Source organism: Rosa rugosa, chromosome 6 (assembly GCF_958449725.1).
Source record: "Rosa rugosa chromosome 6, drRosRugo1.1, whole genome shotgun sequence".
Lineage (NCBI taxonomy): Eukaryota > Viridiplantae > Streptophyta > Magnoliopsida > Rosales > Rosaceae > Rosa > Rosa rugosa.
The window spans coordinates 4,808,188-4,822,890 of NC_084825.1; the positions used below are offsets into that span (position 1 = coordinate 4,808,188).

The following is a 14,703-nucleotide window of genomic DNA, read 5'->3' on the forward strand; positions in this document are numbered from 1 at the left end:
AATTGCATGCAATTATAACGGTGTTATTGATGTCATATATTAAAAGTGTGTCGGGTTATGTACCAATTTCAATTCTTTGAAACTTAATGTACAAAACTTTGGATTGAGCCATTTGTCGTGTATTGTTAAAATTTTCTGCTTACAAAATTCATTTTGTGTTGCATATTATTATGTATAGATATACGTATGTGTACAACTAGGTCGGTATATCATATGCTGACGGTATGAAAATTCTCATACTGTAGCCGAGCCGAAGCTGATGCTCGGTACAGGCTGATAATTCGGCCCAAATTGGTTAAGCTCGGTCCAAAAATCATTCGGCCCAAATTGGTTACGCTCGGTCCAAATTGGTCTCTTTCATTCTCTCTCTATGTGACAAAGGAGTAAGGGCAAAATAGTCTAAAAAAAAATAGTTATTGTGAGTGAGTAGGAAAAAAAACTTCCCTAGAATGAGTCTTTTGCGACATATGAAAACCGTCGTAAAAAAAGCAAAAAACGTCGCAAATAACTTTTTGCGACGGTTTTGCGACGCTTATTGAAGCGTCGTCATAAATCGTGTAGCAAATACTTTTTTGTTTTTTACGACGCTTTAAGAGGCGTCGCAAATACCTTTCGCGACGGTTTTGCGACGTTTCTTCAAGTGTCGCAATAATTTATGTCATAAATAGTTTCATTAAATACGACGCGTAAACAAGCGTCGTAAAAACCTTTTGCGACAAAGATGCGACACTTTTTATCCGTCGCAAATACTTTGTGGGGTAATAAAAAAAACTGCGACAGTCAAAAATGATTGTCGCAATAAGAGGTTCTGATCTTTCACTTCATAGGGATCTAGCAAGTAAACACCATTTGCATGTGTATTAAAAGTACCTTTCACTCATAACAAATAAACATCATAGCTGATGTAAATGTTTACACAAAAAAATTATATTCTAATGTCAGACAAATATTATTATTCAAAGTAGTGATATGGGCATGTACAGTATGTAAAGTAGCTTTCTACATCCAAATTAATGTGGAAATTTCGCATATTTGTCATCAATTGAACCTGCAATATCCTGTCACAAATGCACAAAGCATGATCAAGATTTCTCTAGGCACATAACATCTGCATATCATTCCTTCCCAATAATAAACTCTGAAATCAAGCAGCTTAGTAGCTTACCAATTGGTTGTTCACTTGTTCTTCAAGGATGGAAGTTGCCTCTCAAATGAATACACCTATAACCAATTCAAGCAACATATACTTAACTGTAGATAATTAAGAAGACAACAAACATTGGGAGGGCAAGCAATGAACAAAACCCTCAATAGACAATGAAAAGAAAAACAATAACTGAGAAAATTATATTCTTGTATGTACTAAGGCTACTCTAGGAACACTTTTCAGGATGTGTATTGCATATTTTATAGGACTAAATACTTGTTACTCCTCAAACTTTGCCCTGAAAAACAGTTTAGTCCCTCGTCTTTTAAATTAAACCGGATAGTCCTTATTCTTTGCAATTCCAAAATGACATTTATACCCCTCACTTCCTTTTTCTATATTATTTTTCTCTCTCTTTTTTTTTTCTCTCTCTCTCTCTCTCTTTTTTACTCTCTCTGTCTCTTTCTCTCTCTCGCTCAGCAACGATGACCCGCCTTTTCTCTTCCACAGCGACGGCCCCGCCCTATTCTCCGATGGTCCACTCCACCCAAAACAACGCCGCACTCCTCTCCAACCTCGGCATCGGACCCCACTCCACCCAAAACGAGATCGAGACTCCGCGCCGGCGACATCAACGTTCTTCTGCAACCCGACACTCTCCAAACGCCACCTCTCTCTCTCTCTCTATCATCCTTCTCAACCCGACGCCTCCAATTCTGATCGACAAGGCCCAGCCTCGATTCCGGACCCGAAGACGATTTTGGTGACCGGCAACAGAGGAAGAGGATCCACATCACCGGAAGATGATTTTGGTGACCGGATGATTTGGGACGGTTGGTCTATTCCCTCTGGTGCTCGACCCAGGACCTCCGGCTCTCGACCTCCGGTGCTCGACCCAGCTCTCCGGAGCTCGACTTAGGCTAGTGGCAGAGGAGAATGATAAACCGGGTGCCCAGAGCTTTTCTCTGGGTGCCCAAAGCAATTATTTTCTTTCTTCTTCTTTTTTCTTTTTTGGTAAAATGGGATCGGAGCTGGGTGGAGATGGTGGAATTGGTCTCTAAGGTTTGGTTGAGTTGGGCAGAGTGGTGTGACGAGGCTGTGCTGCGTGCACACATGCCTGCTGTGCGCGGGGTTGCTATGCTTGCCTGGCTGCTACGTTAGGCTCACATGGCTGTCGTGCTCCTACGCTGGGCAAACGACGTCGTTCAAGACGTCGGTGTGGAGAAACTCAACCAGACGGCCGAAGTGGGCGGAGGAGATGTTGAGGTCGAGGGAGAGAGAGGGAGAGTTAAGCAGAAAACGTAAAATAAAATAAAAAATAAAATAAAAAAAGAAAGAAAAATAAAAAAATATATAAAAAAAGGAAGTGAGGGGTATAAATGTCATTTTGGACCTGTTGTGTGAGATTTGCAAAGAGTAAGGACTATCCGGTTTAATTTAAAAGACGAGGGACTAAACTGTTTTTCAGGGCAAAGTTTGAGGAGTAACAAGTATTTAGTCCTATTTTATATGACTCATTAAAACATATAAAGAGCTGAAATATTAAACCAACCTTAGTTGAGACTCAGTGCTGTTGCATGCTGCACTCGGAAAATAGCACCTTGATGACAGGATGCAGATCTATCTTTGGTACTGGTTTGGTATTGCCCAGTGTGGCCAAACATGACCACTGTCAGACCAAGAATTTGTATTTATGACATGAGAACAATTTGCAGCATTGGAGATCTGAGTCACGGCCCTAAATGATAATTGATCTTTTGCACATTTGAGTAGCTGGTTTGCAAACATTCTCTCCAAGGTATACTTCTTGTTCCATGAAACAAATTAAAGAGAAATGGAAAAAATTAATAAACAAATAAAGAGAAATGGAAAGCATATCCAGATTTATACAACACCTTAATCTTGCAGTCCCTTGTTTATTCTTCCACATAGTGATGGCAATGGATCAATTGTTAAACCTGGAATTAGAACCATTCAATAAGAAAACCAAACTCAATTGCTAAACCAATAACTGAAATTATCAAAGTCAAAATTACCTTCTTGCAGTGATGTTGCTCTAGTGAGAAATCCGAAACTCCATATATATAGGAACCCAAGGCATTTGAAAATGGGGCAACATGAAAACCAGAAAAACACATTATTCAAACTAAAAAATCTCAACCAAAATTCATAGAAATTGAACCAAACTACAATTCCCTTTTAACCAGCAATCAAATTAAGCCAAAGTAAATTGTACCTGAGACACAAGAAAGAAAATAGGAACGACTAGATAGAAATTGAAGGTTAGACTTTTGATCTCTCGTGATCTCAGAACCAACATATAAAACAGAGCATTATTAGCACGGTTGCTCTGTCAGCCGAAATGTGAAGATATTCCTGAACTCACAGCAATACATGGACTGTAATATCACACTGAGATCCATAAAACCTAAAGTGATTGAGTTTGTTTTTCTTGTAGTTGACAGAATTACAAAGTAGGAGACATTTATACATCATATCCCAGCAATTGAAGAAACTGAAAGTAAAATGAACTCTGCAACCGGACAAAATGGGGGCAAATAAGATAATGGGTGAAGAGAATTCTAAAGGAAAATGGGTTCGTACCAGTTTAGGGTTGCACGCCAATTGCTCGAGAAATTGCCCCAATGAAGCCCGAACACAGCAGAAACTTTGAGCGGGGGTACTCTGGCATATCTCAAGTTTTCAATCAGAACTGCTGGTCTCACTCATCGGAGAGGGGATGCGAAGGAGTGTACCGGATTGTGGGCTCATACGGATTGGAAGATCAAATTCTTGCTTGGTTGCAGGCGGTTTAGATCTAACTAGGATAGGAGTTTGTTTTTGGGGCTTTGATGGTCAGATTGAGAGAAGATCGTGTATTTTTTTTTTTTGGCGGAAGAAGATCGTGTATTTGGAAAACCTTGTTCCGTTTATTTTTTATTTTTTTTCCCCGAGTGTGCGATATAAGCAGTATATACGACAACAAATGTGACATTACTTAAACTCATGTAGTAAATAGTTTCGCCCTATTATTTAGGAGGTAAAATGTTTATACTTGCGACAATTTAGTGTATCTGTCGCAGAACCAGTGTCGCAAATGCACCTTTTTCTTGTAGTGTAGGATTGTGACGGTAGCTTGTCCATCGTTGTCATTGATCGACAACTCTTAAAAAATCATTTTTTTTACCTTTGTTTGGCTGGCCCAAGGAGGCTACGCAAACAGTCTCTTTTGCTAATGATGCACGGTGTACCAGCACCATGGGGTGCGAGTTGTTTGGGCTGGTTGTCTTGGACCTAACTTCTCTTCAAGCTTGTGGACGAGGAGAGCACCAACCTCTTCACAAGGTTTTTCTTTTGCCTTACGGATAAGGACTTTTGGTGTGATCTTTTGCGTCACAGTATCGATACTCAACGTTATAGGTTGAGTAGAGCAATCATTGGGAAGGAGGAGAAAGCACAGTTGTTGCTAAAGCGTCACTTTAGCTTCACAGTATCAAGGCGTCACCTTGACTATCTCTGGGTTCAACTTTTGTTGAGGTTGCTCTGGGGAGGCTTGATAATCTGTGCGATTAGTTGATTGAGAGATTGTTTGTGTAGTATTTCGCTTTAGCCTCTTTATATATAGGCTACATCATGCGGATTCACCTTCCTAACAGGACTTAAATACCTTCAAAGGATATACTATATTTTAGGCCACAGTTATTGGCTCTGAATCCAATCAAAACACTTACTAGTTTTGATAACATATCACAGGCAATAATAGGTTGCCTCTATGACAGCTACCTTCTAGGCAAGATAATTGCTTTAGAATCCAACTCTTGGATATGCACGTATTGCATGTATATATTCCTTGTTAAAAGCAATTAAGGATGATTGATTCTTACCCAAACTGTTCCACGTGCATTACTCCTTAATCGCCATATATGAGTAACATGCAAGTAGCCCACGTAATCTGATCCAATAGGTGCAGCTTGTATATCAATATTCAATCTTGTACCATCTTGTTAAGCAAGCAAATTATCATTAATTATCAAGGATAATTAATTTTCAAATTCTTGATAGGATAATTAATTATGAAATCCTTGATAGTTTACTAGTAAATAAATAAATATCACGATTTGCCGCAAGATGGTTTGGTCTCCAAGTAGACTTTATTTAGTCTCTAAATAATATATTCCGAACTTGTAGAAAATATATGATTTAGGCCACCGATATTGGCCAGTTTCCTCCGAGACATCCCCTTGTCAGGAAAATGTTAATTTGGGTTGAAACAACCTTTATTATTTTCTTGACTCATCTTTAATATCTTTTTTCATTTCTTGTCAATTGTTCACAAAATCCCAAATTTGAATCATCGACTTAGGCAATTTTCAATTGCCTTTCACATTCTAAAACCACAAATAATTGACAGCTTAATTGACAGCTACGTTTGGTCAATTCAGTTGGGATCAGATGCAGCCATGCAGGTTATCGATCACCGGTTGGAACAGGAATCGTATTCTCAAACTGTGAGAACCTTGTTGGGTGGGCCTTTTCTATTAGGCTGTCTTGTTTCTTTTGGCCTTGTTAAGGGAAATTTCAGTTGACCCAAATTAAAAAAATATTTAAAAAAATTATAAAAAAATAAAAAAAAACTAAATTTGATGACTCGTGCATTTACAAGAGTTCATAAATTAAAACCTGACAACCAAAGAAATACAATATGAAGTCCACATGCATTTCGGCCTTGTTAGCTAAATTCTCCGGCAAATTTATCCCATTGTCCAGCATCCTCTACACTATGAACCAAAACTTCATTATCCAGTGAAACAACACCATTTATTTTTCCTGCACGATAAAAATTTCTACATTAGCAAAATATGATATACACGTAAGAGAAGAATGAATCCAAACTTCCAAGTTTCATAATATGAACTATGAATAACAACAGCTTAAATCCATGCCACCATAATTTCCAACCCACCACCATGTAGCAGTATACAATTCCATGCCACAAGTATAAGAGTGAAACAAGCAAAATGACATTTGAAGCTCTACCTTCGCAACTTGGGAAGGGTTTCTCTTGGGGCACCATTGTTAGTGACAAGGTCAGGGGGAAGGGAGTCTTCTCTAGCACCATTGTTGGTGACACCGTCAAGGGGAAGTGACTCACCTCTAGAACCATTGCTGGAGACATGGTTATGCTCAAGTGGGGAAAAGGTCTCCTGTCTCGAACGTGATATAACCCTACTATCAGGATTAGATGATACTGATGTTGAAGTAGTAGGAGGAGCAAAGACATCCTGCCTAGTAAAGTTCATTGATGTCATGAATTCTGTATTATAAGAAGTTTATTAGTAGTCAGTTAAAAAACCAAAAATCAGAGATTATACATATACAGAAGATCTACATAATAAAAAGACAACTAAGACAAAACATACAATTGAAAGGAAACATATAAAGTTACAGTTCCAATAGTGTGGAAAATGAATGATCTGCGTATAGTGAGTGAGAATTCTTTTTCTCCTTGTATCAGAACAATTTTCAGTGTCCACATGCCTTTTCGTAATATTGTTTGTTTTAACTATGATGGACAGTTATCAAGCTGTTCTGTTTTAAGATTAATCAGGTGCCCCAACTCAAACATACTTATTGTAAGGAAAAACACTTTGCTTTGCTAGCATTTGATACAGATCCCTTAAACCCTCTTAACTTGTATATTAATTTGATCATAGAAAAAAGTACTTACCAACATAAGAAGATATCCAGTCATAACCTACATATTCCTCAATGTAGCTACAATATCTAATCTTTTTTTTTTTTTTTTTTCAAAATTTGAAGGATATAGCTGCATTTTCCTTATGCTAGAAATAACTAAATATGTATGATTATGATATTAAATATCTAAGAGTGATATATTTGGCACAGATATCAACACATTATGTATTTCAAAAAATAGAGCAAATTTTGTCAAATTTAACAATAAGAAGGCCTGAGATAATCTTCAATTTTACTATGAATTTAACTCCAATAATAAACTGTAATTTGTAACTATCAATCAAAAGAACAAATTTGAACAATAATTCAAATAGATACTTCAAACATGCGGCACAAGGCATCATAAATTTCAGTACATATGAGCCTTACCCATCAAATATATATCTCTACAAAGACTAAGCTAGAAAAGACAAAAGGCAACAAATAAAAGTGCAATGTGATACAAAATTTATAAGAACAAAAGATAAACTAACTCAATCTAACCCTACGAGTTTGCAAAACTTCAAACTCTTCATTTTTTTTTTTTTTAATCCAATGAAGGCCAAACTCTTCATTGATAGCTTGAGCAAAAGCATGCTTCCATTTTCTAATTGGTATGAAAATAAACTTTAAAAGCATAGGCGACCATTCAGCTTTAAACACTGAACTGTCATTTTAACCAGTCGTTCATCAACAATTCTACACGAATCCAAGTTCAATCTCTCCAAAGTTGTCAAATCTATCTGAACTTTGAAGGCAAAAAATTCAGTCAGAATTTATCCGTACTAACCGGTACAGATCACCGAACCAAATTAACTAGTACAAATCAAGATTGAATAAAGTTTACTTGATAAAAAAAGATTGAATAAAGTTAACAGTACGAATACCGGATAAGATCCCTAATCTTTTTCTGGCTTAAAGATTATCTTATATTACACAGAACAGTACACAATTACAAATACAAGGGAAGGCCCAACTGGGCCAACCAAGAGAAAACAGAAACAAAAGCCCAACAGGCAAGTCCACAAACAGTACAAACCAAGCAACCACCCAGCAACAAGCAAAAATCGAAACGCAGCGCAAAAATCGACGCAAAGATCGAAACTTGGGGAGACAAGTACACAGACCAACCACAGAAAGACCATGACCAGAAGAAGGACATGAGCCTAAACCAGGGAGGCTCAATCAGAGCACCCAAACCATCAGCCGTCGAAGAGTCGCGGCCACAAGCAGAGTGCAGCAGGATGAACCCACAGCAAATCGACCAAACCAAAGCGTTTGGGAGATGAAACAAACAAATCCAAGCGCACCAGAAAGCCACCCTAAGAACCCTGAAAAACTAAAGAAAAAGAAAACAGATCCACAGAGGGATCACAAAGACAGCAACCCAAAAGTTGGCAATCTTGTGTAGCACGAATGGGGTGAACCCCGCGTGCACTAGCGGGTAACCGCTTAAAGCAACGCCCCCAGGAGCGAAGACTGAGGTGGCGCCTGTGTTTTTGACTTCCGACGAACAATAGGATCCAATCTGAACTCTAAACACCTAATGAACAAACTATACCCACCTAAAAGTTCCCCCAATTTGTATCCAATTGAAATACATACATTTGAACAATAACTCAAAACAGATACTTACGGCTTGCGTGATTAGAACAGGGCCAGATGAAATGAGAAGATAAGACCGCAAACTTAGAGGAGAGTGAAAGAGCGAGGACCGCCAACTCAGATGAATAGTGACGAGTGCCGCACAATCCTCGAACGACTCAATCTTTCCATTCCGGGCTGGGCTTGAGCCTACTCAACCCGGTACGTAAATCCACTGACTGGAACGTCTTTTGCATGAAAGGAGCCCTTTCTTGAGCCTAGGCAGAAAGGCCTAACAAAGAATTTCAAGGCGCGTGTTACAATTACAGTTGGAACAGGAATCGTATTCTCAATCTGTGAGAAGCTTGTTGGGTGGGCCTTTTCTATTAGGCTGTCTTGTTTCTCTTGGCCTTGTTAAGGGAAATTTCAGTTGACCAAAAAAATTAAAAAAAAAAAAAAAAAAACTAAACTTGATGACTCGTGCACTTACAGGAGTTCATAAATTAAAACCTGACAACAAAAGAAATACAGTACGAAGTCCACATATGCATTTTGGTCCTCTTAGCTAAATTCTCCGGCAAATTTATCCCATTGTCCCTCTACACTATGAACCAAAATTTCATCATCCAGTGAAACAAGTGCACCATTTATTTTTCCTGTACAATAAAAATTTCTACATTAGCAAAATATGATAATACACGTTGTAAGAGAAGAATGAATCCAAACTTCCAAGTTTCATAGTATGAACTATGAATAACAACACCTTAAATCCATGCCACCATAATTTCCAACCCGCCACCATGTATACAATTCCATGCCACAACTTCAATATAAGAGTGAAACAAGCAAAATGACATTTGAAGCCCTACCTTTGCAACTTGGGAAGGGTTTCTCTTGGGGCACCATTGTTAGTGACAAGGTCAGGGGGACGGGAGTCTTCTCTAGCACCAGTGTTGGTGATACAGTCAAAGGGAAGCAAATCCCCTCTAGAACCATTGCTGGGGACATGGTTACGCTCAAGTGGGGAAAAGGCTGCCTGTCTTGAACATAATATAACCCTACTATCAGGATTACATGATACAGATGTTGAAGTAGGAGGAGGAGGAGGGGGTGCAAAGGCATCCTGCGTAGTAACCCTCCTTGATGTCATGAATTCTGTATTATAAGAATAAGTTTATTAGTAGTCAGTTCAAAAACCAAAAGTAGAGATTATACATATACTGTATGATCTACATAATACAACTAAGACAAAACATACAATTGAAAGGAAACATATAAAGTTACAGTTCCAATACAGTGTGGAAAATGAATTATCTGCGTAAAGTGAGAATTCTTTTTCTCCTTGTATCAGAAAAATTTTCAGTGTTGACATGCCTTTTAGTAATATTGTTTGTTTTAACTATGATGGAGGGTTATCAAGCTGTATGTTAATATTGTAAGGAAAAACACTTTCCCTTGCTACCATTCGATACAGATCCCTTAAAGCCTCTAAATTTGTATGTTAATTTGGTCATAGAAAAAAGTAGTTACCAACATACGAAGAAATCCTATCATAACTGCATATTCCTCAATGTAGCTACAATATCTAATCTTTTTTCAAATTTTGCGGGATATAGCTGCATTTTCCTTATGCTAGAAATAACTAAATATGTATGATTATGATATTAAATATCTAAGAGTGATATATTTGGCACAGATATCAACACATTATGTAGTTCAATAAATAGAGTAGATTATGTCAAATTTAGCAATAGGAAGGCCTGAGATAATCTTCAATTTTACTAGGAATTTAACTCCAATAATAAACTGTAATTTGTACACTAGCAATCAAAAGAACGAAATTGAACAGTAATTCAAATAGATACTTCAAATATGAGGCACAAATATCAGGGCATCATATATTTAAGTACATATGAGCCTTACCCCTCAAATATATATCTCTACATAGATTAAAGTAGAAAAGACAAAAAGGCAACAAATAAAAGTGCAATGTGATACAAAATTTAGAAGAACAACAGATAAAACTAACTCAATCTAACCCTACAAGTTTGCAAAACTTCAAACTCTTCATTGATAGCTTGAGCAAAAGCATGCTTCCATTTTCGAATTGGTATGAAAATAAACTTTATGCTTATAAGCGACCATTCAGCTTTTTTTTTTTTTTTTGGCAAACAACAAGAATTGATATATTAAAGAAGAGACCCTATTACACAAGAAAGACAACTAGGTCTTCCAGATAGAAACGTAAGTAGACAACATAGGCCCAAAAGGCCCAAACGAAACAAGAAAGAAACAAACATAGTGGGCCTAAACCATTCAGCTTTAAACACTGAACTGTCATTTAAACCAGTCGTTCATCACCAATTCTACAGGAATCCAAGTTGTCAAATCTTTCTGAACTTTGGAAGGCAAAAAATTCAGTAAGAATTTATCCGTACTAACCGGTACAGATCACCAAACCAAATTAACTAGTACAAATCAAGATTGAATAAAGTCTACTTGATAAAAAAAGATTGAATAAAGTTATAATACCGGATAAGATCCCTAATCTTTTTCTGGCTTAAAGATTATATAAGATTACAAAGAACAGTACACAATTACATATACAAGGGAAGGCCCAACTGGGCCAACCAAGAGAAAACAGAAACAAAAGCCCAACAGGCAAGTCCACAAACAGTACAAACCAAGCAACCACCCAGCAACAAGCAAAAATCGAAACGCAGCGCAGCACCGCCGCAAAGATCGAAACTTGGGGAGACAAGTACACAGACCAACCACAGAAAGACCATGACCAGAAGAAGGACATGAGCCTAAACCAGGGAGGCTCAATCAGAGCACCCAAACCATCAGCCGTCGAAGAGTCGCGGCCACAAGCAGAGTGCAGCAGGATGAACCCTGTAACAACCGGGGTTAAAAAAAAAAAAAAAAAAAAAAAAGAGGGGGTTTGTTTAAGGGCTTTTTGGTATTTGGCCACTAGGTAGGAGGGTTTATTGCCATCTTGATTTTCTGATTTCACGGTTGGGTTTTTGATAGACACAGAAGACGGAGTTAGTGATTTGGGGGAAAGAAGAGGAACTCCAAGATTGGGTGCCAAAGGTAAATTCGTGCTCGAATCCCCTTAGTAAGGCTTCATTGTGTATTTTAGACGCATTCGATTAATTCTGGGTTTGGATTTATGGAATTGCCATCATTTTAAGGTCTTTCAACGAAATCCAAATCTGGGTATTCTAGTGATGAATTCTGGGAGATGACATTAAGTACTCATGGAATTCATATAATTGTCTTAGGCTGAGAAGGTTGGTGGGGATTTGAGGGGGGGTGCTTGGCCTACATTACTGTAAGTGATCTTTACCTTAGCTGGTGTTTCCTTTCAGTTGTTAAATTTTGGGTTTATTGAAATGCTTCCGCTCAGCTTGAGGTAGGGAATCAAGTTAATTGTTTGATTTCTGGAAGTGTGGGATATTTGAGTTATGCTGGAAATTCTAATATGGATCAAGCATGCCGTTTTTTTTTGTGTTCCTGATGCAAGTCATGATATATAGTTTTCAATTTTGTTCTATTGAATTTTTGGACTATTGTATTCTTGGCAATGAAGCACTGTTCTGCATAATTACAAGTATAGAGGTGTGATAGTTCCTTATTTTATAGGCACTGCACTATAGTAAAATCATAGTTAGCACTCATGTATAATCATATAATTATCATAAGGAAGCATGCCGTTAGCTAAACTTCTATGCTCTGCACAATTTACTTATATGTACATATATATATATATATATATATACACACACACACACACACACACATAAATATATATGCTTACATAGACACACACTTATATCTGTACGCAAGCACATAGACACACGCCTACTCCATACATGTCTTTATATTCAATATTTGCTGCTCGGCAAGACTCCTGTTGCTCTATTCTTGAAGTACTGTTAAGGTTGATTATGTTGTTTTAGAAACCTAACCACAGGGTTAAGTGTGGGTTATGGACCCGACCACGGGGGTAAACGTGGGTAAGAAATGTCTGGCGCCAGAACCAATCTTTGGTATTACTTTGGACCCAACCACGGGGTGTTATGTGGGTATTGGACCTAACCACCGGGGTTAAGGGTGGTCATAGTTTAACCATTGTCGATTTGAGTTCACTTGTTACACTATATATATAGTAAGAATTCTATGAGACTTGTAAGCTTTCATTTATGCTTTCTACCTTACAGCCTTTGTTTTTATCTTAATTGGTGGAGTCCTTCCTTCTTTTATTCCTTGCCATGCTTGATCCAGCTAGTTAAGATAAAGTTTGCTGACTGGGCTCCTGAGCTCATCGACGTATATTTCTTTCTCTTGTTATTCTCAGACATAGAGGAAGAGGACGTAGCAGGTGACACAAAGTATCGGCATAGAGCGGCTAGTCGGTCTGAGGAATTAGAATAATACCTTGCCAAGCTATAGCTGCGTGGAAGGGTGCGTGAGAATAGCTAATTGCACGTTTTGCCAATTCGTGACATGGAGAGTTTATTTATTTATTTTTAGGATTTCCCTTCCATACGAAGTTTCGTGGCTATGTTTCTATTGCAAGGATTATTTAATAAGGAGATTACTTACTGTGTCGTTTTTGTTAAGGGTGTAGTTAAAAGAATTTCTTATGCAAATTCATTGGTTAGGCCTGGCTTGCTTCTGTCATTCATTAAGTTTATAGCAAGCGGTCGTTGTCTCGTCCGGTTTGGGCCGTGACAAACCCACAGCAAATCGACCAAACCAAAGCGTTTGGGAGATGAAACAAACAAATCCAAGCGCACCAGAAAGCCACCCTAAGAACCCTGAAAAACTAAAGAAAAAGAAAGAAAACAGATCCACAAAGGGATCACAGAGACAGCAACCCAAAAGTTGGCAATCTTGTGTAGCACGAATGGGGTGAACCCCGAGTGCACTAGCGGGTAACCGCTTAAAGCAACGCCCCCAGGAGCGAAGACTGAGGTGGCGCCTGTGTTTTTGACTTCCGACGAACAATAGGATCCAATCTGAACTCTAAACACCTAATGAACAAACTATACCCACCTTAAAGTTTCCCCAATTTGTGTCCAATTGAAATACATTTGAACAATAACTCAAAACAGATACTTACCGTTTGCGTGATTAGAACAGGGCCAGATGAAATGCGAAGAAAAGACCCAAAACTTAGAGGAGAGTGAACTAGTGAGGACTGCCAACTCAAATGAATAGTGACGAATTTCAAGGCGCGTGTTACAATTACAAATAAATTTTAATTAAGAAAATAAATAAAATGGAGAATTTCACAAATATCACTTAACTTTGCTTACACTTTCTTTAGAAGGAGTGACCTAAATGAGATTTTGACAAATTTACCTTCTAAAAATGTAAATCTCAAAACTAACCTCTATTTAACTAAGATTTTAACAGAAGATGTAACAAAATAATTAAAGTGATTGACAAAATTATAGCTAAGTGATCAGAATGATGTTCCAATGTGGAATGAGCCACCGATAAGTAACTAACTATATGATAGATTCCACCGTTAAGTAACTAACTATGTGATGTTTTCCTTAAATAAAGTAACTACCCAATAAGGCAATAACCTAAATAACAAAACCAATCTACCACCACAACAATTGTTGAATTTTGAGAACTCAGTTACTAGAAAAACTATACAAGCAAGAAATATATTAACTTACCAAAATATTATTAGCTAACTACCCTTTTTTTTTTTTTGTAGGGAAACAGCTACTGCTCACCACCAACGCAGATCAATTTCAATGATTTTAGCACTAGTGCAAAAGAAAAGTAAGAAAACAAAACCTGATGCGCCAACTCCTCCCAGGTAGGAACTGAATTCCGGTGCTAGAGGCCATACTTGATAAATTGGCTGGGTGTAACTCCTTAAGACCTGGCCTTAAGACAGATCTGTGAAAGTAGGGACACTCCATCTCATCCGGCAGTGCCCAAGAATAGAATTAAACGAGTACAAGTAAGAAAGGGAGCTGCTAGGACCTCTTCACTCAAGTCAGATGAAGAGCTTTTAAATTCTAAAACCCGCAAAGCAACGGTTCGATATCAGATCTCTCCATGTGCTAATCTAAAGTCGAGTCTGGGTGGGTATCGAAAACCAAGACAAACTTGGCAGCTGTGATAAAAGTGGACACAAAGGCCGAGCAACTTCAGCGGAACCTGCGCGATATTTTATATTTATTTATCTGATAAAAGCCAACAGA

The 14,703-nt window shown here is 37.9% G+C and overlaps 2 long non-coding RNA genes across 3 annotated transcripts; both read right to left on the bottom strand.

The window, feature by feature from the left end:
• Nucleotides 1-489: 489 nt before the first annotated feature.
• On the bottom strand, nucleotides 490-2,946 carry LOC133714145 (uncharacterized). Its single transcript, XR_009848477.1, has 3 exons — nucleotides 2,700-2,946; nucleotides 1,166-1,221; nucleotides 490-1,058 (listed from the first exon to the last, which is right to left on the bottom strand). It is a non-coding gene; the product is annotated as an uncharacterized LOC133714145 (long non-coding RNA).
• Nucleotides 2,947-5,706: 2,760 nt separating this feature from the next.
• LOC133715011 (uncharacterized) lies at nucleotides 5,707-14,695 on the bottom strand. 2 transcript variants are annotated; one of them, XR_009848914.1, is made up of 6 exons: nucleotides 14,291-14,692; nucleotides 9,337-9,622; nucleotides 8,958-9,123; nucleotides 8,520-8,759; nucleotides 6,185-6,461; nucleotides 5,711-5,974 (listed from the first exon to the last, which is right to left on the bottom strand). It is a non-coding gene; the product is annotated as an uncharacterized LOC133715011 (long non-coding RNA). The 2 variants fall into 2 exon arrangements; XR_009848913.1 differs by having other exon boundaries at nucleotides 5,707-5,974; nucleotides 8,520-9,123; nucleotides 14,291-14,695.
• Between the last annotated feature and the right edge of the window lie 8 nt (nucleotides 14,696-14,703).